We start from the raw sequence: 27,170 nt of genomic DNA on the forward strand, positions 1-27,170 counted from the left end.
GGCACCAGGCAAGGACATTTGATTTCAAACAAATGGTTTATTGATGTTTCTCTGGTACTTCCTGCTTCCTCTCCTCTCCATTCCCCCTTTCCCAACTGTGATTCCCCTCTCTCTGCCCCCTTCCCACCCTCAGTCTGCAATGGAGACCTAGATCAGAATCAGATTTATCATCACAAACATGAAATCAGTTTTTATTTTGCAGCAGCAGTACAGTGTAATACATAAAATTGCTACAAAAGTTTTAAGCACCCTAGCTACATATATGTGCCTAATACTTTTGCACAGTACTGGAGAGTTGCACCACATGGAAATAAAGCCTGCAACCAATTTTCTTCTGTTCTGACATTTAGATATGCAAGGACAAAGATAGGAAGAGAAAAAAAAGAGACAGAGAGTTTAAGAATGAGGAAAAATTAAAAGGCAAAAGTGTGGACAGGGAGAAACAGATATAGAGGTAAGAAAGAAGGGAAAAAAGAGGCAAGACAAAGATAAAGAAAGAGAACAGTGTAAATATAGTGTTTCTTCACTCGCTCTTCAGGTCACTGTGAGGATACTAAACTCTCTATTTCATGTTAAGTGACTTGTGTGAATTGGGTGTTATATTTATCATGAACAGCCAATCCAAGGTTGAGTGACATCATCGAGGGACGAGTCTCTCATTTCAGCAGCTCACTGTCTAGGCTGGTCGTGGCATGTTTAATGCTGGAGATGACGCATTTTAGCAGGTACTCAGATGGGTGTCACCTTATCTGCTGAGTGTGGTTACTCAGCTGTCCCCTGAGCTGCCCCCTTCTAGTGATGTGGAGAAAGTTCTTCACTAGCCTCTTGAATAGGGAAAGGTTGAACAGTTTAAGGTTTTATTCCTTGAGTGCAGGAAAAGGAGGGGAGATTTTAAAGAAGTATACAAAATTATAAGACCATAAGACCATAAGATATGGGAGCAGAAGTAGGCTATTTGGCCCATCGATCATGACTGATCCAATTCTTCCAGTCATCTCCACTCTCCTGCCTTCTCCCCATACCCTTTGATGCCCTGGCTAATTAAGAACTTATTTATCTCTGCCTTAAATGCACCCAATGACTTGGCCTCCGCAGCCACTCATGGCAACAAATTCCACAGATTTTCCACTCTCTGAGTAAAGTAATTTCTTCACATCTCTGTTCTAAATGGATGTCCTTCAATCCTGAAGTTGTGCCCTCTTGTCATAGACTCCCCTAAAATGGGAAATAATTTTGTCATAGCTAATCTATTCAGGCCTTTTAACATTTGGAATGTTTCTATGAGATCTCTCCTCATTCTCCTGAACTCCAGGGAATACAGACCAAGAGCTGCCAGACATTCCTCATACGGTAACCCTTTCATTCCTGGAATCATTCTCGTGAATCTTCACTGAACCCTCTCCAATATATGAGGAGTATATAGACGGAATATATATGTAGACTCTTCTCTCTGAGGTTGGGTGAGTTGAGAACTGGAGGGTGAAATGTGAAATATTTAAGGGGTACCAGAAGGGGAGGTTTTTCAATCAGATGGTGGTGCGAGTGTGGAGTGATTTGCTAGCGGAGGTGGTGAATCAGTTAATTTGCAATATACAGATTCAATTTCAAAAACTCTTTACAATTCAAGTTCTCTGTGTTAATCATTCTCTTTGCACAGATTGTCTTTTTTTGTATATTAGTGGTTTGTCAGTCTTTGTTTACGTACAGCTTTTTTTCATAAATTCTATTGTATTTATTTTTGTGTAAATGTCTGTAAGAGGTAGTATATGGTAGTGGTTTGCATCCATTTGTCTCGAAGGACAATGGGTGATGCTGATCATCATCATAAGCCTGGGCGGAAGGTATGGAGATCCTGAGATTCCCAGTTGTCAAGATCCCCCTCTCGGCCTTACCCATGAGGTCCAAAGGAAAGCTTATGAAGCAATACATTTGACACCAGCTTGGCTGCAGGAACTGCCGGAGGGATCTTCAATGATATCCAGCTGCCTTCGGGGCTCCACTCCAGATTTCCTGTCTGGGTTTACTCCTGTAGCCTTCATCCCTTCTGAGGCTGCCCACAAGGCAGTGGGTCTGTACACCCGTTGCCAGGGATCTGGTTCACGAGCACCAGGGCGAATCCACACACTGGTGGGCCTGTATGCTACGTGTGCAGGGGCCAGACCTCCTCCCCATCCTCTGTAGTTCAGCCCGAGTCTGAAAGGAGTTTGGTTTCCGTGTGTCCCCAGTGAGGAGGCTTGCTGTGGAGAGGCTATGTACTAGACCTACGCATTCTGCTCTCCTTGTTGCAAAACTTCTAGCCAGCAGTGGAAGCTGAAAGCGAGAGCAACATGCATTACCCACTACACTACCACACTAGCTACATTGCAGCAACCATTTTGACACTAGTATATGGTAATGTACTGTATATGTACTTTGATAATTAATTTGGCTTTGGCTTGAAGAGAAGATTGGATAGGTACAGCACTGTGCAAAAGTTTTAGGCGCATAAGTATGGCTAGAGTGGCTAGGACTTCTGCACAGTGCTGTATTTGTCAATGTGGAACAGAGAGTGAGTTTGTAAAGCTAGTGGGAGCAAAGGATGTTGAAGATGGTGGAGCATTGCGGGAGGGGTGTGGGACAGGTGGCAGAGAAGGAGTGCCGGGGGGTTGGAGGGTGGTGCAGATGCGTTATTGATCATCACAGAATGTCTCTCTGGTGCTTCCCTCTCCCTCTCCTCTCCTTTCCCCTTTTTCCAACCATGATTCCCCTCTCCCTGCCCCCTTCCCACTCTCAGTCCACAATAGGGACACATATCAGACTCAGGTTTATCATCACTCACATATGTCATATCATTTGTTTTTTTTTTGTTTTTGTCAACATTACAATGCAATACATAAAATTACGACAGTACTGTGCTAAAGTCTTAGACACAAGAGCAATAGAAGCAGAGATCTATTGCACTAGACAAGACCCAAGATCCACTGAAACCATCCAGCATATACAGGGACAGCATACTCTGAATGGCACAAACAAGTTGTACGTATTGTGTACATGAAAATCTGCACTGAGTATGGACTGGACACTCCCAAGTCCAAATGGGAACCACCCGAGAAGGTAGTGGAGAACGACAAAGCTAAGACCCTGTGGGACTTCCAAATACAGACTGACAAGCAGGTAACATCCAACCAACCAGACATAGTGATACCGGACAAGGAACAGAAGAAAGCAATAGTAATAGATGTGGCAATCACCAATGACAGTAACATCAGGAAGAAAGAATATGAGAAACTAGAGAAATACCATGGCTTGAAAGAGCAGATAGAAAGGATTCAGAAAGTTAAAACCAGAGTAATCCTGGTGATGATAGCAGCACTTGGGGCTGTGACACCTGGACTGGGAGAGTGGCTCCAACGAATCCTGGGAACAACATCTGAGATCTCAGTCCAGAAGAGCGCACTACTGGGAATAGCAAGGATACTGCGCTCAGCCTTCAAGCTCCCAAGCCTCTGGTAGAAGACTGAAGACTGAGGGAAAAATACACATACACACCACCCATAAGGAGTGAGAGATAAAAAATATATATAATTATATAAAGTATATGTGCTTAAGACTTTTGCACAGTACTGTATACAGTTCTATACACATCCACAAGAGACAACAAGTCCTACCAATCATCCGACAGACACGAGACCGAGATAGCATATGAGCAAACATTTTAGGGGATGGGGTTAAAAGCTTAATATTGAAAGATTATATATCCTCCAAACATCAGGTCTTTACCTGATTTGCACAATCCTCATCCTACCTCAGTAGTGGACCACCTCTTGCTCTGCATGCACTCGTTCAAAGTTCAAAGTAAATTTATTATGATAGTACATATCTGTCACCTGAGATTCATTTTCTTGCAGGCATTCACAGTAGAACAAAGAATTACAATAGATTGAATGAAAAACTACAAAGACAGACATGTAACCAATGTGCAAGAGAAGACAAACTGTGTACATTCAAAACAGCAACAACAATAATAAATAAATAATTGAGAACATGAGTTGTAGAATCCTTGAAAATGAGTCTATAGGTTACATTCAGAGATCAGTTCGGTGTTGTAGCGAGTAATGATTTCCACGCTGCTTCAGGAACATGATGGTTTCCTGGACCTGATGGTGTGGGACATAAGATTCCTGTACGTCATTCTCACTGGCAGCAGCAAGAAGAGAGCATGGCTCGGCTGGTGGTGGTCCTTGATGATGTATGCTGCCCTGTGGCCTGAAGTTAATGTACAACACAGCACAAGATTGAACAGAACTGAGCTACTCTGAATATGCCTGGACTCTTCCAATGACTTTGTGGGTTGGTGTTTTATATCCTGTGTTTTTCGCTCTGTTTTTGCCGTTGGCCTGATTTGAGTTCTTGGTGCGCATTGGGGGTTTGATGTATTTCTTTGAACGGGTTCCATGGTTTTTGTTTTGTGGCTGCCTGTAGGAAGACAAATCCCAGGTTTGTATACGGCATAGATACTTTGATAATAAGTGTAGTTTGAATCTTTGAACTTTGAACTTCAACGTACACATGACAAATAAACCTAAATCTTGACTTTTATTGAGTTACTGCTTTATCAGAACTCTCATGGGATATTGGAAACCTGCGTGGAAAGGAACACATTGCAGAGAGAGCAGAGCTGATTGCCAAGAGTCCCCATGTAGCTTCATTCAGAATGTCAGGAGGCATGGGATCCAGAAAAAAAACTTCTCTGCATCGTTTCAAAATTGGCTTGCCCACAGACACACGGAGCACATTAGGCCTACAGGTCTATGATCAGTAGGGTTCCACGGGGATCTGTTCTGTGACCTCTGCTATTTGTGATTGTTGTGGCAGCCTTCCTTGTAGATGTGCTCAATGACTGTCTCTGATTGTGTCTTTTTTGTGCACTCTGGTCCTCTTCCTTTACACAGAATTTTTCCTCACTCTCTTCACTTTGTATAATTTATGTATAATTTATGCTCTGTTGGCTATCTGTATCTATGTGCCTCTGACGCTATTCCATGCAAGTTTTCGTTGTGCCTGTACCTCAGCGCACCTTGCAATAATCTCCACCTGACTGGGGAACTTTACTGGTCCTGCTGTTTTGAACGATTTTTTTTCAGAACTGCATAATTTTAATGTAGGAAATGGTATCCTCCAATTACTGAGCTGAATGACCAGCAGGCTGAAGATGACTAAACTGTTACATCTGTCGTGAGGGGATTTAGATCACTGCAGAATCTAACTCTGGAAAACCAACGCTCTCCTTCAGTAATTGATGACAAGACCCCAAGGCAGGCTGCCAATGCAACTTAATATCACATGGTGGATGTTGCAGTTTGGCCTGCTACATCTCGGGTGACAGGAATACAAGTAGCTGTCTGTGACCTACAGCAACCTGTCCTCCCTCAAGCTGCACCTGTTAAACGGCAGTCCACGAATCCTCAGGCACGCCAAGCTCTCCCCACTTGGGGTCCATGCAATGGAGCGGCTGGTGGGGGAAGTGGGAATTAAAAATAGCAGGGGCCCTGTCAGAAAGAGGGAGGTGGTCTGATTTATGAGCCCCTGTCAGATTACTGATGTTTTTTTCTTACAGCGGTTATGATTGGAAAGCCTTCACCTGTCAAGGAGATGGTGCGAAAATAAAAAGCACAAGATAATTAAATCTACAGACATCAAGTCTAATAACCAGCACCAAAAACATCGATGCAGTAAACAGATTCGGATCAACGATGCAGTAAACAGGTTCAGATCAAGGACACGTTTATTTATTACTTACTAAGCTGGGTGGAAGGGAGAGGGGCAGAGAGTCATAGAATTGTACACTGAGGGTGTTGTACAGCACAGAAATAGCTTCCTCAGCCCAGATCATCCATGCTGACATAAGCCTCAGATTCAGATTCGATGCCATGGCAAGGTAGCGTTGTGGTCAGCACAATGCTTTTCCGTATAGGTGACTGGGTTCAATTCCCACGGCTGCCTGTGGGGAGTTTGTACACTCTGCCCGTGACCACGTGCTCTGGTTTCCTCTCACAGTTCAAAGACGTGCCAGTTGGTAGGTTAATTGGTCGTTGTAAATTGTCTCATGATTGGACTAGGAGTAAATCAGGAATTGCTGGGCAGTGTGGCTCAAAGGGCCTGTTACTCGCCTGGTCTCAGTAAGTAATAAATCAAGCAACATACAGAGAAATGGCTCACTTGTGTTCACAATTCACACAACCTAAGGATATGCTGGGGGCAGCCCGCAATTCAGATCAGAATCAGGTTTAGCATCATTGGTATTATATCGGCATCCGTTAGTCTCATGAGACCATGGATTTGCGCCTTGGAAGGTTTCCAGGGTGCAGGCCTGGGCAGGGTTGTATGGAAGCCCATGTTGCAAGTCTCCCCTCTCCACACCACCGATGTTGTCCAAGGGAAGGGCATTAGGACCAATACAGCTTGGCACCGGTGTCGTCACAGAGCACTGTGTGGTTAAGTGCCTTGCTCAAGGACACAACACGCTGCCTCAGCCAAGGCTCGAACTAGCGACCTTCAGATCACTAGGCTGACGACTTAACCACTTGGCACATTGGTATATATCGTGAAATTTATTACTTTGCAGCACTAGTACAGTACAATACATATTAAAAATATAAAAATTAAAATAACAGACAATAAATTACAAAATGGCGCCACTGTAGCGTAGCAGTTAGTGAGACACAATTACAGCTTGGGGCTTTGGAGTCTGGAGTTCAATTTTAATTGCAATATATCTTTACAATATATATATTGCAGGGAGAAAGCAAAATAAGAACTGTTGGCACACAAGTATCAACATAGCATTCCCACAATGTTCACAAGTCAGATCTTATGGGGAGAAGTAAGGAGAATGGGGTTGAAAGGGATAATAAATCTGCAATGATAGAGTGGCAGAGCAGACTTGATGGGCCAAATAACCTATTCTGCTCCTGTGTCTTATGGTTTTATGGTCTTAACCAACATCTTGAGAGAAAAAGGAGAGAGGAAGAGAAAAGGTGAGGGAGAAAGAGAGTGACAGAGAGAAAGAGAAAATACAATATGAATGAAGGCATATCAAACAAATGATTTACTGAGTGGAAGAAATTTGTGATGAATTTTGAGTTACTTTCAGTGAACTGATTTTTGTTTGAGATTTTTAACCAGTTTAGATTCAAAGATTTAAAAAACTTTATTGTCATTCTAACCATACATCAGCTCTGCAGGGCAGAATGAGACAGCGTTTCTCAGGGGCAGTGCAATCATAACATAACAAACGCAGCACTAAATAACAAACATAACAATAAATAGTAAAACACAACAGCCACATGTCAGTTAAAACCAGTTATAAGTGTCCAGTGCAAGTTAAAAGTGTCCAAAGCAGAGTCAGGTGGAGCAGCTATTTAGCAGTCTGTCTGCCTGTGGGAGGAAGCTGTTTAGTAGCCTTGTGGTTTTAGTTTTGATGCTCCTGTAATGTTTCCCTGATGGCAGAAGAACAAACAGTTCATGGAGAGGGTGTGAGGGGTCTTTGATGATGTACCGTGTCTTCTAAAGGCATCGACTCTGAAAGAGGTCTTGGACAGAAGGTAGGGAGACCCCAATAACCTTCTCTGCACCCCTAACCACCCTCTGCAAAGCTATATTGTCGACAGCACTGCAGCTGGAGTACCAGGTTGTGATGCAAAAGGTCAGCACACTCTCAACCACGCCTCTGTAGAATGTAGTTAAGATGTTAGTGGGGAGTGATGCTTGTTTAAGCTTCCTCAGAAAGTGCAATCTCTCCTGGGCCCATTTCACAATCCCAGTGGTGTTCCTGGACCAGGTGAGATTGTCTGAGATCTGCACCCCAAGGAACTTGATGTTTTCCACTCTCTCCACTGTGGAGCCACTGATGCTGAGGGGTGTGTGCTCAGGCTGAGACCGTCTGAAATCGATGATGATCTCCTTGGTTTTGGTAACATTAAGCATCAAGTTGTTATCCCTGCACCAGCTCTCTAGGTGTTTGACCTCCTCCCTGTACATTGTCTCATCATTTTTGCTGATGACCCCCGCCACTGTGGTATCATCAGCAAATTTAATGATCAGGTTCTCCTTGAATCTGGCTGCACAGTCATGTGTTAGCAGTGTAAACAGCAATAGGCTAAGCACACAGCCTTGTGGGGATCCAGTGCTCAGTGTGATGGAGTCAGAGATATTGGGAACAGAGAGACTGTGGTACAATTAGGACTTTCAGAAAGCTTTGGATAAGGTAACACATGGGATGTTATGAAAGTTGGGATTGAGAGATTAATGGGGATTGAAGAATGGGGCATGGATAAGTAATGGAGAGCAAGAATAAGTGAGGTATGGAGGGAAGGCTGGGGTGGGGTTCTGAGTTGAATGATCAGCCATGATCATAATAAATGGCGGTGCAGGCTCGAAGGGCCGAATGGCCTACTCCTGCACCTATTTTCTATGTTTCTATGTTTCCATGTGCGTTTTTGAAGCTGTGAATGACGGGGCGCTCTCGGGTTCAGCTCTCCACTATCCACACAAACATGAAGTGATCCAATTTCATGGAAAGGGAATAAAAGTAGTATTTTTAAAGGATGAGATATTGAAATGTGTTGATGCTCACAGACCCTGGGTGTCCCTGCAACCAAATCGCTGAGAGCTAACATGAAGATACAAGGAGAAAATAGAAAACCAAATGGCATGGTGTTCTCTATCACAACCATGTTTGGGTGAAAGTGTAACTTGTTTAATATTATTGTCTCATGGTACAGTAAAAGTCATTTTTTTTGCATACTGTCCATACAGATCATTTCATCACAATAGTGTATTGGTAAACCAATAGCAGAATGCAGAATAAAGTGCCACGCTTACAGAGGAAGTGCAGTGCAGGCTGATGCTATGACAGCGTAGTGCTCAATGCTTTAAAGTACCAGTGACCGGGTTCAATTCCCTCTGCTGACTGTAAGGAGTTTGTTCTATGACTGTGTGGATTTCCTCTGGTGCCCTGGTTTGCTCTCACCGTCCAAATACTTACCGGTTGGTAGGTTAGGACTGGAGGGAGGAGAAGATGGCAGTGCGCACAGCCATCCCGAATGAATATCGATTATGTGTAACTAGGGGGCCGTGCACAATCCGGATTTGATGGAGACAGCCGTGAGAAGCACAGAGGAACATCCGGAGTAACTTCTGAAATGCCTGCTTCGCTGCCGCTGCTACTGTGTGATCGAGAATCTCCGAAGGGGAAGGCCCCAAATCCTCGGCTTTGCATATCGTCTGTTGCCGGGACCAGGGTCGAAACGCTCAGCAGAGATGGTGCTCGGTGTTCGGTGTCAAAGAGGTGGTCAGAGGCTCAGAACTTTTGGACAGACTCGGAATTGGACTGTGGTCGGATGCTTCCGGGATGCTGCATTGGCAAGTTGGCGGCGCTGGAGGTTTACCGTCTGCGTGAGATGATGGGACTTTCGAGACACTTTGAGCCTTTTACTGTGCCATGGTCTGTTCTTATCAAATTACGGTATTGCTTTGCACTGTTGTGACTATATGTTATAATTATGTGGTTTTTTGTTAGTTTTTAAGTCGGTTTGTCATGTGTTTTCGTGATATCATTCTGGAAAAATATTGTATCATTTCTTAATGCATACATTACTAAATGACAATAAAAGGGGACTGCGTGTCCTCATAATCATAACAATTGGTCGTTGTAAGTTGTCCTGTGATGGCTAGGGTTAAATCAGGGGTTTGCTGGGTGGCACGGCTCAGGGGAACAGAAGGGTCTATTCTGTACACTATCGCAATAAATAAATAGGTAGATAGATGGATAGATAGATAAATAGATAGATAGATAGATAGAGGAATAGATAAATAGATAGATGAATAGATAAATAGCTAGATAGATAGATGAATAGACAAATAGCTAGCTAAATAGATAGGTAAAGAAAGAAAAAAGTGCAAAGCTTTAACATGGTACTTTGTGAGGTCAAGAGTTTTGTTGCACTATAGGACTATTGAAAAGTCTTATGACAGCAAGATAGAAACTGTCACTGGGCCTAGTGGTGAGTTGCTTTCAGGCTTTTTTTATATTCTGCCTGATAGAAGGGAGAATGTCCAGGGTGGGTAGGAACTTTGGTTATGCTGGTTGCTTTATCAAGGTGGCGGGAATTGTAGACAGAGTCCCTGGAAGGGAGGTTGGTTTCTGTGATGTGCTGAGCTGTGTCCATAAATCTCTATGGTTCCTCACAGTCTTGGGCACAACATCTTACAAACCAAGCCCCGATGCATCAGGACAAGATAATTTTCTCGATATCCCTATGGAATTATATAGTGCTTGGTGAAACAGCACAAGGATTAATAGATAAAGACCAGATCTCCCAATCTAAAGATACACTGGTGATAGGAGTGCAATAAAAGCCCACCTGGTGTCTTCCTGTGAAGGAGCCATTGCTCGTCAAAGAAAGATGAGGCAATTGAGCCAATATGTTCCAACATTCAGAGGAATTATATGTTAGAATATATAAGCAAAACAAATTTCACAACATACAATATGTCAATAACCTCCTGCCTGATGGTGGCAGCGAGAAGAAAGCATGGGCTGGATGGTGGGAGCCTTTGATGAATGATGCTGCTTTGATGATGGATGTGGCAGTATCCCACAAAAGTACACTGAGTGGAACATACACTCCGTGGCCACTTTATCATGTATACCTGCTCAATAATGCAAATATCTAATCAGTTGTTGTTTAGACCAAACATTAGAATGGGGAAAACATGTGGCCTAAGTGCCTTTGACTGTGGAATGTTTGTTGGTGCCAGACAGGGTGGTTTGAGTATCTCAGAAACTGTTGATCTTGGATTTTCTAGAGTTTACTGAGAATGGTACAAAATAAAAAAAAACTAAGAACTAAGAGTGATAGTTCTGTGAGAAACAATGCTTTGTTAATGAGAGAACTCACAGGAGAATGGCCAGATGGGTTCAAACTAACAGGAAGATGACAATTTCTTCTTCAGCAGTCTCTCACTCTGGAGTATAATCTTTGGATAGTCAGCACTGGGGCTTGACCCCTTGACCTTTCAACAACTCACTGCAAATCACTGAGCCACTCAAAATACCTGATTCTGATATAATATAATTTTAACGTGGCTTGGCAAGGTAAATGGAAGGACAATATTTCCGCAGCTAGTATGTCCAGAACCAAGGGTCATTGCCTCAAAATAAAGGATTGATCACTTAAGATGGAGATGAGAAGAAAATTCTTCATCCAGACAGTAGTTTACCTCTGGAATTCTCTAATCTTTGAGCACATTTAAACAGTGTGGATAGATTGGTGGGATACGGATCAAGGGGTGGGCTTAAGGCAGGAAGATGTTGTCGAGGTATAAGCTAAGCTACAAGCTCACTGATAGGTTCCATAAGTTCAAAGTAAATTTATTATCAAGGTATGTTTATGTTACTATTGACATTCATTTTCTTGCAGGCATTACAGGAAAAAAATACAATAACATTAATGAAAAAACTGTATGTAAACATTTGAACATTTAAGATAAATTTGAATAGTTACATGGATGGAAGGGGTTTGGAGGGCTATGGTGCCAGGTGTAGGTCAATGGGACCAATCAGATTAATAGTTTGGCATGGACTAGATGGGCCAAAGGGACTGTTTCAGTACCGAGTCTATGATTCTATGACTCTAAAGACACAAAGTCTAACAAGAAAACCAACGTGCAAGAGGAGACAAACTGCAAATAAAAATAATACTGAGAACATGAGTTGTAGAGCCCTTGAAAAAGAGTCTGTAGGCTGTAGAATCAGTTCAGAGTTGTGGTGATTGAACTTATCCACACCAGATGGCTGTAGGGTAATAATGGTTCCTGAACCTCGTGGTGTGGGTCCTAAGACTTCTGTGATGGTAGCAATGAGAAGAAAGCATGGCCTGGATGTTGTGGGGTCCTTGATGACGGATGCTGCTTTCTTGATGTAGTATGAAACATATGCAAGAAGCCACTTTTTATTTTTTTCTGCAGCAGTCTCTCACTCAGGAAAATGATCCATGGATAGTCAGCACTGGGACTTGACACCTTGACCTTCCAGTTTGCGGTGCAACCCACGGAGCCACTCAAAAACAGTCACCTTCTTGAAGTAATTTGAATGTTGATCCAGAACTCCAACAAAGAATGGGACAATAGTGTATACCAAAACATTGACAATTCCTTTCCGAACTCAAAGATCCCCCGGCAGATTGTTTGCTGCTCCAGGTTCCAGCATCTGCAGTTCCCTCTGCTTGCAAAGGACAGGATACGTTGGGATTCTTTTCTTTGGGACAGCAGAAACCGAGGGGAGATGCACCTGGGATATTTATGACCTGGATCAAGGGAAACAGAATAATCCAATTCCCTTTTCAGAGGGATCATAAACCAGGGAGCATACATTTCGAGTACGATTGGAGGAATTAAGAGAGGAGATGAGGAAAAATTATTTCAATTCAACTTCCCATTCCCATTCTGATATTCTACCATGATGAGGCCACACTTGGATTGGGGGAGCAAAACGTCATATTCTATTTGGATAGCATCCAATCTGATGGCATGAAAATCAATTTCTCTAATTTATGCTAATTTCTCCCCCCTCTCTCCTTATCGATTTTTCCATTCTTCATTCTGGCTGTCCTCTTACCTCCTCTCCTGTCCATCACCTCCCTCTGGTGCCCCTCCTCCTTTCATCCCATAGTACTTTTCTATCAGATTGCCTCTTCTTCAGCCCTTTACCTCTTCCACCTATCACCTCCCAGCTTCTAACTTCATTCCCTCCCCACCTCCACCCACCTATCTCCCCCCTCACCTATCACCTGCCAGCTTGTACTTATTCTTGTCACCGCACCTTCTTGGTTCTGTCTTCTGCCCCTTTACTTTCCAATCCTGATGAAGCATCTTGGCCCAAAATGCCGACTTTTTATTCCTTTCCATATATGCTGCCTGACCTGCTGAGTTCCTCCAACATTTTGTGTGTGTTCACACAGAAGGTATGGGGTGTCTGGAATTCACTGCCTTGAGGGTGGAATAGGTAGAAACCCTCACCACATTTAAAGAGGACTTGGATGTATCCTTTCACTGCTGTGACCTGCAAGGCTACAGAGCTGGTTCTGGGAAGTAAAATCTTTATTGACCTGTGTAAGTCTTTATTGACCTGTACTAACTGAATGGACCAAACAGCCTTCTGTATTGTGAATACTCTACAATTCTGATCTCAATAAGTGAAACCAATTTCTGTCAGATTCTGTACAAACATATTAACAGACTCGGACTATATCAGTAGTATAAATGGACAGCAAACATTTTATTTAATTCAAAAACTTTTCCTATTTAAAATCCAGAGTAAACTGCACTTTCCGGAGACCTTACAACCGAGCGCCACTCTCTGTGCTTTTTGAGCCTGCACTGCCCTCCAGTGGTCACTCTACCAAAATGTCAACAGAAAACTTTACAAAGCTGGGACATTCCTGCTGGGTCCCTGATTCCTACTGCATGTTCTTCAGGAGTTTTCATTGCATGGTCATCTGTCACATTCTTCCTATCACCTGTTGTCCCAGCCTCCATTCATCATTATTATATACCGTGTGTCGTGGGCAATCATGCTCTTTCCATGACCATGATTGCTCTTGGCAAATTTTCCTACAGAAGTACTTTGCGTTCCTTTCTTCTGGGCAGTGTGCTTACAAGATGGGTGACCCCAGCCATTATCATTACTCTTCATAGAGTTTCTGCTTGGTATCAGTGGTCATATAACCAGGACTTGTGATACGCACCAGCTGCTCATAAGGCAATCCACCACGATCTCCCATAGCTTCACATGACCTTGGTCGGAGTAGGGGCTAAGCAGATGATACACATTGCCCAAGGGTGACTTGCGGGCTAGCGGAGGGAAGGAGTGCTTTACACCTCCATTACCTTGCTTACGCAAGATAGCCAACAATGATTATCCAAGAGAGTTACAAGATAGTAGCCGTGATTTCAAAGAAGTCAAAATTGGCAAATCCCTGGAATTTTCAAGATTGTTTAATGTCATTTACAATAGAAAAATATAAAGGAAAATAGTAAAATGAAATTATTTTTACTCCAGATCTAGCCTAAAAACTAGATAATTGCTGGTATTGAAACATAGAATAATACAACATAAGTACAGACCCTTTGCTTCATGATGTTTGTGCTGAACACAACACCAAATTAAACTAATTCTCTTCTACCTGTACAATGTCGACATCCCTCCATTCCCTGCATATCCGTGTGTCTACCTTAGAGCCTCTTAAATGCTACTGTTGTATCAACTTTCACCAGCACAGCGCCATTGCATGAAGCAGCATCTGTCATCAGGGACTTTCTCCACCCCCACCACTTAGGTCATGGTCTCTTCTCACTGATGCCATCAGAAAGAAGGTACAGGAGCCTCAGGACTCATACCACCAGGTTCAGAAACAGTTATCGCCCCTCAACCATCAGGCTTTTGAACCAGAGAGGATAACTTCACTCAACTTCAGTCACCGGATCATTAAACTGTTCCCACAACCATGTGGGCACGTGGCCAAGTGGTTAAGGCATTGGACTAGTGACCTGAAGGTCGTGAGTTCGAGCCCCAGCCAAGGCAACATGTTGTGTCCTTGAGCAAGGCACTTAATGACACATTGCTCTGTGATGACACTGGTGCCAAGCTGTATGGGTCCTAATGCCCTTCCCTTGGACAACATTGGTGTCATGGAGAGGGGAGACTTGTAGCATGGGCAACTGCTGGTCTTCCATACAACCTTGCCCAGGACTGCACCCTGGAGAGTGAAGACTTTCCAGGCGCAGATCCATGGTCTCGCAAGACTAACGGATGCCTTTACTTTACAACCTATGGACTCACTTTGAAGGACTCTTTACCTCAATATTTATTGTTTATTTATTTATATTATTACTTTTATTTCTTTTTTTCTTTCTTTTTGTATTTGCACAGCTTGTTGCCTCTTACAACTTGGTTGTTCATCTATCCTGTTGGGTGCGGTCTTTCACTGATTTTACTCTATTTCTTGCATTTAGTGTGAATGCTCTCAAGAAAATGAATCCGGTTGTATCTGGTGAGGTATACATACTTTGATAATAATTTTACTTTGACTTTGAAATCACCAACCCTAGCAGCTCTTTCCAGATATCTATCATTATCTGTGCAAAATACCTACCCTGCACATCTCTTTAACTTCCCCTTCTCATGTGGAATGCATATCCTCTAGTATTTGACATTTTTCCTCCAGGAAAATGATTCATACTGACTATCTTATCTATGGCTAAACTTCTATCTGGTCTCCACAGAGTTGGTCCAGAGAAATCAAACCAAGTTTGATCAACCTCTCCTTTAGACTCATACCCTCTAATCCAGGGAACATCCTAATGAACCTCTTTGTACTCTTTCTAAAGCCATTACATTCTTCCTGTAATGGGGCAACCAGAATTGCACGCAATGCTCCATGAGACCTCGTCAATGTTCAGTATAGCTGCTACGTGACCTCCTTACTCTTATATTCAAAAAAGAATTTAAAACATCTTTGAAAAATGTGAGAATTGAAGACTAGGGGGAACGCGGCAGCACAGAAGTTAGCATAACGTTATTACAGCGCCAACTCGGGATTCAATTCCTGTCTGTAAGGAGCCACTTCCCTAGGTTTCCTCTGAGTGCTCCTCTTGTCTCCCACATTCCAAAGATTTACAGTTAGGGTTAGTGAGTCGCGGGGGCCAGATGAGTGGAGACAATTGCAGGCTGTGCAGCACAATCCTTGCTGATTTGATTTGGCGCAGATGAAGCAAATGAAGCGTTTCGATGCTTCACTGTACATGTGACAAACAAAGCTAATCTTATCCTGTGTTAACTACTGCAGAAGAGGCGTTGCGCTTTGAGAGATCAAACGCAAAGGGAAACTACAAAGTCAATGTAAGACCCGTTAAAGAGCTGATGTGCTGAAGGATCTTGGGGTCCAGGTCAATAACTCTCTGAAAGTGGCCACACAAGTTAATGGGATGGTAAAGAAGGCATGTGGCATGCTTACCTCCACTAGACAAGGCACTGAGTTTAAGGGTCATGAAGTCATGTTGTAACTTTGTAAAATTCCGGATAGGCCACATATTTCCCTGCATTTGGCCTATATCCCTTTATTCAATGATGTGCCTAAATTCTTTTAAACACGTCTTTCAAATATTCTAAAACAGGCTAATGCTGAGATCTCCTCTACAGTAATATTAATATTTTTAAGCTAGAAGTATAATTAAAATAAACAATTAATCAATTAAAGAATAACTCCTCCCTTGTGTTCTGTGGACTGGAATCCCTTTCTGATTAGTAAAAAGTTGGATTTTCTTCTTCTTAAGCCCGTTACCCCTGCTGGGAGAGGGGACGTCATCAGCAGCTCGCCAGAGTCCTCTGTCCTGGGACAAAGATTGATTACCCCTGTGGCTTCTAGGCAAAGATCCTTCCTTTCCAAGGAATGAATTCCTCAGCTTCTGTTGGCTTTTCTGTAGCACTGGGTTTTAACAGGATGGGTTTGCAAGCCCCATGCCCAACCCTTCTCCTTTCTCCTCTGGGTTTGGGCCCATTCATTTTGAATTCTGGGCCAGGGCTATTTTACTGTAGGATCACGGAGGCAATTCTCCAGCAGTGGGTCTGTGAAAATTCAGAATTAATTTCAACAAAAAATAGAAAAACAAACTGCAGATGCTAGAATCAGAAACTTGAATTCTGGAAACTCTCATCAAGTCAAACAGCATCAGTGGGAAGAGACCCTTCTGGCCAGGGACCCTTCATCAGATCTGGACTAGGACCAACTTTCCTGGAATGATACACTTTTTCAAGAAGGTGCGTCACTTTAAAGTACCAAGTTACAACATGGCCCATTCTATACTCCGCCCTACTTACCACTGGCTGAGCTGTAAGGATATTGCAATTCTTTAATTATTAACAATTTACAATTACATGGCAAATACCCAAGTCTGTAAATGAGTCTAGCAGGGAAGAAAAATTGTAAATAAGTAATTTTACCATTTTATTTATGGTCAATAGATTATCTGGTATAAAAGAAAAACATAAATGATTCATCAGTGAGATTAACTTGGTAGCTGTATCCTCCCTGCTGAGCTCAGGTAGAATGGGAAATGTAAAAAAGACCATTAGACAAAGGAGTACAATTAGGCCATTTGGCCTTTTGAGTCTGCTTTGACATTTCATCATGGATGATTTATTATCCTTCTCAGCCTCATTCTTCTGCCTTCTCCCCATAAACTTTGACTCTCTTACTGATCAAGAATTCTGCCTTCTCCCCATAAACTTTGACTCTCTTACTGATCAAGAATATCAACTTCCGCTCAACGATACGGGCTCTGTTATGTTTTGTACCTTAAATACATGTAACTAGTTCAAAGGAAGACACAGGAGTCTGAAAATGTGGGTGTAACTTTGTCTTTTCTTTAAGTGAGGAGCACATGTATCAAGTAGTAACGTGATGACATAGGCAATTAACATACTTATACATACATCCTGTAATGAATCATTTAAATGAGCAAAAATGCTTAAGCATTAATGAATCATTTAAATGAGCAAGGATGTTTAAGCACCCAACAAGACTACTCAAGTATTACTGAAATATTAAATACACAACAGGCACATATTTATTTATTTATTTTATTTAGATATATACAACATGGTATAGGCCCTTTCCAACCCTTTTGACTTGCACTGCCCAATAACTCTGGACTTAACTCACAGGACCATTTACAATGACTGATTAACCTCCTAATCAGTACAGCTTTGGACTGTGGGACGAGACCAGAAATCCTGGGAAAACCCAAGCATTTCACAGGGATGACATACACCTTACAGGTGGTATAGGAATTGAACTCTGAACTCTGATGGCCTTAACTGTAATGGTGTTGGGTTGACCACTACACTACCCTGGCAATTCATTCTGCAGATTCAACACTATCTGGCAAAAGAAATTCCTTCTCATCTCAATTTTAAAGGGACATCTTTGTATTCTGAGGTTGTACCCTCAGGTTCTAGACTCCCCACTATAGGAAACATCCTCTCCACATCCACTCCACCCAGGCCCTTCAATATTTGTTAGATTTCAAGGAGATCCCACCTCATTCTTTCAAACTCCAGCAAATACAGGCCCAGAGACATTGAACGCTCTTACATTCCCCGAATCATTCCCATGAACCTCCTCTGGCCAATACCAGCACATCCTTTTAAATAGGAGGCCTAAAACTGCTCACAATATTCCAAGTGCAGTCTGATCAATGCCTGATAAAGCCTTAGTCTCACATACTTACACTTACATTCCAGTCTTCTCAAAATGAATGCTAAAATTGCATTTGCCTTCCTTACCAACAAGTCAACCTGCAAATTAACCTTTAGAGAATCCCACATTTGGAACTACAAATTCCTTTGCAACTATGATTTCTGAATTTGATCCATATTTAGAAATTAGTCTACGCCTTTATATTTCTACCACAGTTCATGACCATACACTTCCATACATTGTATTCTACCTGTCTCTTCTTTGAACATTCTCCAAATTGGTCTACATCCTTCTGAAGACGATGTTTCCTCAACAGTAGCTGCTCCTCCACCTGTCTTTGTAACATCTACAAAACTGGCCACAAAACCATAAGCCCTTGGCATCAGTGTAAATGTGGTAATTTAACCCAATTTAATCTCGTGTGAGCATTGGCCCAGCTCAGTAGCCAGGGTTTGTCTGGCTTGATGAAGGCCCAATTAAAGTAATTACATTGTTTTACACTGCATCTCTTCAGCAGTCAGCCACACACTGTGGATCAGCATTCTGTAATCTATAGACTGTTGTTTGCAAAGTTGTCCTTTTAACTTCACGCTGATTATAGCTTACAATTTACATTAAGAACTGAAGACTAGTTCTTGTTTACAAGAGGAAGCTGAACAAGGAAAAAGCTGCAGAAAATTGTAAACTCAGCTAACTCCATCATGAATACTGGGCTCCCCAGGATCGAGGGCAACCTTCAAAAGCTGATGCCTCATAAATAAGACGCCCTTCATTCAGGACCCCCATCACCCAGAACATGCCCTTTTCTCATTGCTGCCATCATGGAGGAGGTACAGGAGCCTAAAAACACACGCTCGAAATTTCAGGAACAGCTTCTTTCCCTCCACCACTAGATTTCTGAATAGACAATGAACCCATGTACACTGCCTTACTTATTTTTCACTGTATTTTTGCACTACTTATTTAATTAAATTTTTTAGTGTGCATTTCTTCTTGTAATTTATAACTTTTTAGAAATTATTACTATGTATTGCAATGTACGGCTGCCACAAATTTCATGAAATGATTTTAAACTTGATTCTGATTCTGAACTGGAGGTTCACCACTCCTCTGGGCCCTTGGTGAGATATTACCTCAAGTATTATATCATTTTGGACTGTAAATATGCTCCTGGTATTGAACGTGCAGTCGGTGGTCTCCACGGATGATGGGCTTGTTACAGGTGCAAAGAACAAGTAAGCTGAGATTGTATGGACTTAAGAATTAGAAAACCTGAGGAGAGACCCTTGCCTTCTGGCGATTTGCATACAAGGACACCTGGATTCCGTTGAACAACAAAATTTCCCAACTTGTCACCATTGAAAAGATGTAGTTAGCACATGAAGTAAATCACCTCAGTCAGCTTCTCCACATCACCTTAAATCCTTGTTGCATCCTCATCACTCCTCACATTAACACTCCGCTTTGTGTCATCAACAAACATTGAAACTTGAGCACAGATCATGGATATCTTTGGCCCCTAAACACAAATTCCCATTAGCTGCAGCCTGCCAAACCAAGGAGCTGTTTCTTCCCACTCTTTGCTTTCTGTTAACCAACTTTCAATCCACATGAGTACATTACCCACATTTCTGCATGCTCTAACTTTGTTCAGCTTCTTCTGTGGCATCTTATCGAAATCTTCCAAATTTCTAAGTACACTGTATTCACAGATCACACTTCATTTTCATACACCCTAAAAGAACTTCAATATAAACTCTCTTCAAAGAGTTACATAGAAAACAGAACGGTACAACACAGGAACAGGCCTTTCGGCCCACAAAGCTGTGCTAAACCAATTAAATTTGTAATCAAATGGCCAAGTAAACTAATCCCATATTTAAACTGATGTCCATACCTTTCCATTGCCCTCACATTCATGTGCCTATCTAAATATCTCTTAAAAGTCCTTAATGCATTTGCTGGCCGGCTGGCCGGCTGGCGGGCTGGTGGCGCAGTGAGATCAGTGCCGGACTTCAGAACAAAGGTTCCCGAGTTCGAATCCAGGTCAGGCCACCCCCGAGCACACTTTCCATCCGTGCCGGGTTGAGTGTTGAGCTAGCCACTCAGCCTTGTAAAAAATATAAGGGTACCAGACAAGAATGGCCGAACGTCTGGTACGACATGCTAAAAAAAATGTATTTGCTTCTACCATCACCCCTCACAACTCCTTTAAAATTACCCCCTCTCACCTTAAATGCATGCCCTCTGGTATTAGACGTTTCAACCCTTGGAAAAAGATATTGTCTGTCTACTTTTTCTGTGCCTCTCATTATGTTCAGAGTTAGCCTCTGACAAATTCTAAAATACTCCCAATCCTTGGGCTTCCTGACTTTTGACACTTATGAGCCTTTTCATTACTGTGTTCAATTTCTCCTGTCATTAACGGTTGGACCAGCATTCCTGTTAGATTCCTTCTTAAAAGGAATGCATTTTATTGTAAATCATATATATTTAAATGCTAGCTATTGTGTACTCTTAATCATAACCTATCATGTTATTTTCCAGTGTACCTCAAAGTTCAAAGCTCTAAGTAAGTTTATTATCAAAATATGCAGAATTGTATATCACCCTATAGTACGCAGAGATTCATTTTCTGGCAGGCATTACACACAGACAAAAGCGGTCAATCAACCAATGTGCCAAAAGAAGGCAAACTGTGCAAGTACAATAATAATAATAAGTAAGTAATATTGAGAGCATGAATTGAAGAGTCATTGAAAGTGAGCCCATATTAATTCTGTATTGAGTTGAGCAGCGTTATCCATGCTGGTTCAGGAGCCCAATGGTTGAAAAGTAAGAAATGATTCTGAACTAATCCCATTTAAACTGATGTCCATACCCTTCCATTGCCCTCACATTCATGTGCCTATCTAAATATCTCTAAGAGTCCTTAACATACTTGCTGGCCGGTCTGAGAGCTGATGCTCCTGCACTTTCTTCCCGACGGCAGCACCAAGAAAAGGTCACGGCCTGGGTGGTGAGAGCCCCTGATCATGGATGCTGCTTTTTTGTGACAAAGCTCTTTGTGGGTGTGTTTAATGGTGGGGAGGACTTTCCTATCTTCAATTTCCTTTGTCTAGACAGGAAATCTTGGTTCCAGATGAAGCAACGTTCAAACTTAACATGAAATTCTCAAAGTTTAAAGTAAATTTGTTATCAAAGTACATATATTATTTTATTTTCATTTTATTTGATTGAGGTACTGAGTAGAATAGGCCCTTCAAACCCTTTGAACCCAACAATACCCCGATCTAATCCCACCTTAATCACAGGACAATTTACAATGACCAATTAACCTACCAAACGGTATACATTTGGACTGTGGGAGGAAACCAGAGCACCTGGAGGAAACCCATCCTGTCACAGGGAGAACGTACAAGCTCCTCTCAGACAGCAGTGGGAATTGAACCCGGTTAAAACGTTGTGCTAACCATTACACTACCCTGTCGCCACCTTTCTTTCCTTCCATGGTCCACTCTCCTCTCCCATCAGATTCCTTCCTCACTAGCTCTTTGCCTTTTCCACCTATCACCTCCCAGCTTCTTACTTCATCCCGCCTCCCCCACTCACCTGGCTTCACCTATCACCTTCTAGCTTGTTCCTCTTCCCTCGGTCTTTTTTTTCTGGCATTTTTCCTTTTTCTTTCCAGTCCTGAAATGTCAACTACCTATTCCTCTCCATAGATGCTGCCTGACCTGCTGAGTTCTTCCAACATTTTGAGTGTGCTGTTCTGGATGGGCTGGAACTACTTTTTTTCCTGGAGTGAATGAGGCTGAGGGTTGACCTGACAGTGATTCACAAAATGTTGGACATCAGAGACAGGCAAGATAGTGACAGTCTTTTTCCCAGCAGAAGATGGTCTGAAACTAGAGGACTTAGGTTTAAGATAAGGCTTCCAATGAGCAGTCACTTTTCCATGCAGAGCAAATTGCCAGCGGAAGTAATAGAGGCAAGTACAATTACAATGTTCAAAAGGCATTTGGACAGGTATGTGGATAGGAAAGGTTTAAGAGGAATATTGGGTGATGCAGGCACCCAATAGTAATGTTAATAGTGACAATAGGCACTTAGTTGACATGGACAAGTTGGGTCAAAAGGTTTATTTCTGTGTTACATAAATCTACGTGAATCTTGTTGCAGCAAGTATACTCAGAGGCCCCTTTATTAGGTACCTCCTGTATGTAATATGATGGCCACTGGGTGTACTGTGTGTTCAGAGTCTTTTACTGCAGCAGACCATGTACTTCAAGGTTTGACATGTTATGTGTTCAGAGATGATCTTCTGCACACCACTGTTGTCATGAGGGTCCCAGTTACGGTTACCTTCCTGTCAGCTTGAACCAGTCTGTCTGTTCTCCTCTGAACTCCCTCATTAAAAAGTTGTTTTCACCCACAGAACTGCCACTCACTGGATTTTTTTTTCGTTTTCGCATCATTTTCTGTAAACTCTAGATACCGTTCTCTTTGAAAAACCAGGCAATCAGCAGTTTCTGAGATACTCAGACCACCACATCAGGCACCAATGGCAGTAGGGAGTGCTATTGGAGGGTTAGGCAGTGCTGAGGAAGCAAAGCGATTCCAGCAGGACTTAGACAAATTGGAAGAATGGGCAAAAAAGTGGCAGATGGAATACAGTGTTGGGAAATGTATGATAATGCATTTAGGTAAAAAGAACAATAGTGCGGACTATTATCTAAATGGAGAAAAGGTTCAAACATCAGAGGTGAAGAGGGGCTTGGGAGTCCTTGTGCAAGACTCCCAGGAGGTTAATTTACAGGTTGAGTCTGTGGTAAAGAAGGCAAGTGCGATGTTGGCATTTATTTCAAGGGGAACTGAATATAAAAACAAGGGGATAATATTAAGACCTTATAAGATACTAGTCAGGCCACACTTAGAGCATTGTGAACAGTTTTGTGCCCCTTATCTCAGAAAGAATATGTTGTCATTGGGGAGAGTCCAGAGGAGGTTCACGAGGATGATTCTGGGAATGAAGGGATGAATGTATGAGGAGTGTTTTGCAGCTTTGGGCCTGTACTCGCTGGAATTTAGAAAAATGCCTGGGGATCTCATTGAAACCAACTGAATGTTGAAAGGACTAGATAGGGAGGATGTGAAGAGGATGTTTCCTATGGTAGGGGTATCCTGAACTAGAAGGCACAGCCTCAAAATTGAGGGGTGACCCTTTAGAACAGAGGTAGGGAGGAATTTTTTTAGCCAGAGAGTAGTAAATCTGCCACAGACTATGGTGGAGGCCAAGTAGGTACAGCATTTGATCACCATTTCCTGATCAGTCAGCGTATCAAAGGAAAGGGCGAGAAGGAAGGTGTATGGGGTTGAGTGGGATCCAGGATCAGCCATGATGGAACGGCAGGGCAGACTCAATCGGCTGAATGGCCTGATTCTGCTCCTATGTCTTACGGTCTGATTTCCCTGCAGAGCGTCACTGCAGTGTAGTGGTTAGCGTTGTGCAGTTCAGGGCATGAGAGTCCTCTGTGAGCATGTTTGTACTTTCCTTTCTGTGTGCCCAAAGGTTTCCACAATGCGCTCGGGTGTCCTCCCACAGAGGAAAGTAGGTCAGTAGGTTAATTGGTCATTGTAAATTGTCCTGTGATTAGGCGAGGGTTAAATAGGTAGGTTGCTGGATGGTATGGTTCGATGGGCCGAAGGGCTGGAAGTCCTCTTCCACACTGTGCGGCTTAATAAATAAATAAATAAAATGAAAATCATGACCGTCCTCTAAGATCCAGGGCAATTTAACACAGGATTTAACACTTTTAACAATTTTAACACAGGAGTACATTGGCTATATTTAAGAGGGAGTTAGATATGGCCCTTGTGGCTACGGGGATCAGGGGGTATGGAGGGAAGGCTGGGGCGGGGTTCTGAGTTGGATGATCAGCCATGATCATAATAAATGGCGGTGCAGGCTCGAAGGGCCGAATGGCCTACTCCTGCACCTATTTTCTATGTTTCTATGCTTCTATGAGTCAGACAAAGTGCAGCAATAATATATTAGAATGGGAGCAACACACAAGCTACTGGAGGAACTCAGCAGGTCAGGCAGCATCTGTGTTGGGGAATAAACAGTCGATGTATCAGGCCAAAATACTTCATCACTTAAACAGGATTTTAGCCATAGGGATAAAATCAGGAAGCTGAATATGGTCTGCCTGGAACAAAGAAAGCTGAGAGGCCATTAGATAGCGATGGACCAGATCATCAGATGCTTGCCATGGAACATTCAAAAGGATGGACTTTCCAGTCAACATCTACAAAGAAAAGACCCTGTACTAAGCTGCACTGCTGCAACACCACAATGCCCACTAACAATAAAGGTTCATAACAAGATAAATCTGATAAGTAAAGAAGGTGATCTTGGGAACTGTTGTGCTGTTTATGCAGACCGTGGGTTACTCATAAAGACACATATTCTGGAAGAACATAACTAGAACTTTTATTTAACAACAAACAGCAACCACGTCTAACATACAAGCTTCTCGATCATTCTTGTCAGTTCTGCGCATGCTCCAACTCTGTCCAATCACGTTCTTACACGTGACACGTGATGTCACCACATCTTCCTTTCCTTAAAAACAATTAGCAACATTGATCAGAACAAATGCATAATTTAACATGTCTTTATCAGTCTATCTGGGGGTTTACGAACACGAGTAGACCTTCTAAGTGGTTCACACAGTTCTTGTGTTTCGTTGTTATTTCCTTGTTTCGTCTGGTCTGCATCAGTTAACAGAAACTCTGAAGTTGGATCTTTCTTAAGGTCTTTGCGATTTCTTCTTACCACTGCTCCTTCTTCTGTTTGGACCATGTATGATCTGGGTTGTACTTCTTCAAGTGCTGTAGCTTTCTGTGTCCATGTGTTCATTTTGTCTTGTATCTTTATTTTATTTCCTTGTCCTTCAGACAAACATCTCCTTAGATCAGTCAATTCACGTTCCACTGCTTCCTTATACTGTGCCCACTGTGTGCATTCTTGCACTAGACGGTGATGAAACTGAATCTGATATTCTCTCAGTCTCTTTCATTATCACTTGCATTGAAGCAACCTCTTCCTGCCATTGCTTTTTCACTTGTTTTATTTTCTTTCTACTTCTGCAAAAGCATGAAAAATGATTAATCTTACACAGTTGTTGTACACTTTCCAATACGCTGGACACATTTTAGGTTGGTGCTGCCACCCACAGCGATCACAAAGTCTTCTTCTTTCAGGTGACGTCTTGTTCTCCGTCGGTTTCATTGCTGCTTCATTATTTTTTCTAACATGTTTGCGGTTATTCACAGCGTGTACACTGCAGTTCTCAATAAAAAGCTCTTTAACCTGAGACTTTACAGTTTCCAAAGCGTTGCAGAGAATCAAAGCTTTTTCCAAATTTACGTCTGGTTCTCTTAAGAGCCTCTCTCTCACAGCATTATCCAGAATGCTGCAAAGAATTTTGTCTTTAATGAGAGAGTCAGTCAGTTCTGCAAATTCGCATGTTTTACTGTGGTTTCTCAACTCCATAACAAATTGATCAATCATTTGACCAGCTTTCTGCTTGCAGGTAAAGAATTTGTACCGTTCATACGTCACATTGCGCTTCAGTAAACAAAACGCTTCAAACTTGTCGATTATGGCTTTTAGATTCAAATTATCTCCATTCTCAAAAATAAAATGGTTATATACTTCAATTGCATCGTCCCCAATCACGTGGAGTAGGATCGCACCTTTCATTTTTTGCAATCTATTTTCTGCTTCGATCACTGATAAATAAATTTCATATCGCTGTTTAAATCTTTTCCCGTTTTCAGCTACATTTCCAGTCAGCTAAAGCGTTGATAGGAGTTGCAAAACTGCCATTTTTAAAGCTGTTAGCCAACAACGCAAAAGTTCACGCTTTTTTTTTGATTATCTTTGCTTCTCTCATGTTAGCAAAATGAATTATTCTTCCAGACCGACTTCTGACACCATGTTGTGTTCCTTATACGTACTGTGGGTTACTCATAAAGACACATATTCTGAAAGAACGTAACTGAAACTTTTATTTAACAGCAAACAGCAACCACATCTATCATACAAGCTTCTCGATCATTCTGTCAGTTCTGCACATGCTCCAACTCTGTCCAATCACGTTCTTACACGTGACACATGATATCACCACAGGAACCATTAGAGGAGAGCTGAAGAGCAAATGGAGGATGCTGTGGGTAGCAGTTGGACCGAACCAGGATGGGAAAGGGGACAAGAATGTGGGCACTAAAGGTGAACCTGAAAAGTTGGAAAATTCAATGTTCAAACATTCAGTCTCTTGTGGCTCCAACCCAAGAATGAAAAAAAAAATGCTGCACTCTCTTTGATTAAGTACAGTACTCAGGCAGTGAGGATTCTGTAACTGGAGGAAGCTCTCCTTCTTACTTTACCCAAATCCACTTGTAAGTAAGGCTAACTAAACATAAGCCTTCCTTTTTGAATGCTGAATTTACACATTAGTTTAACAATTGTGACTTTTAAATTTTTTACGGCATGGACCAGTCCCTTCCTACCTAATGAGCCACACTGCCCACCATTCCAACTATTTATCCATAACCTAATCACAGGTCTTTAAAGTGACCAATTAACCAACTAATTGGTACATCTTTGGACTGTGGGAGGAAACCAGTGTACTGGAGGAAACATACACACACTTAGGAAGGACATGCAAACTTTCTTACGGAGGGCGCCAACACTCCAAACTCCAGTATCCTGAGCAGTAATAGCATTGTGCTAACTACTATGCTACTGTGGCTCACTGGGTTGAGGATGTCCTCTAGTCTTTCGGTAAAACCCAAGCCAAG

General features: G+C 42.3%; 1 protein-coding gene across 1 annotated transcript in view; it reads right to left on the bottom strand.

Annotated features, from left to right (window-relative positions):
- Positions 1-4,039: 4,039 nt before the first annotated feature.
- Positions 4,040-27,170, bottom strand: part of LOC140210726 (uncharacterized) — a 201,209-nt gene continuing 178,078 nt past the window's right edge. The window contains exon 6 of the mRNA XM_072279953.1: positions 4,040-4,455. The gene's annotated coding sequence lies outside the window, so the exon portion shown is untranslated. The remainder of the gene's footprint in view (positions 4,456-27,170) is intronic.

The sequence above is a fragment of the Mobula birostris genome, chromosome 15, assembly GCF_030028105.1.
Source record: "Mobula birostris isolate sMobBir1 chromosome 15, sMobBir1.hap1, whole genome shotgun sequence".
Classification (NCBI taxonomy): domain Eukaryota; kingdom Metazoa; phylum Chordata; class Chondrichthyes; order Myliobatiformes; family Myliobatidae; genus Mobula; species Mobula birostris.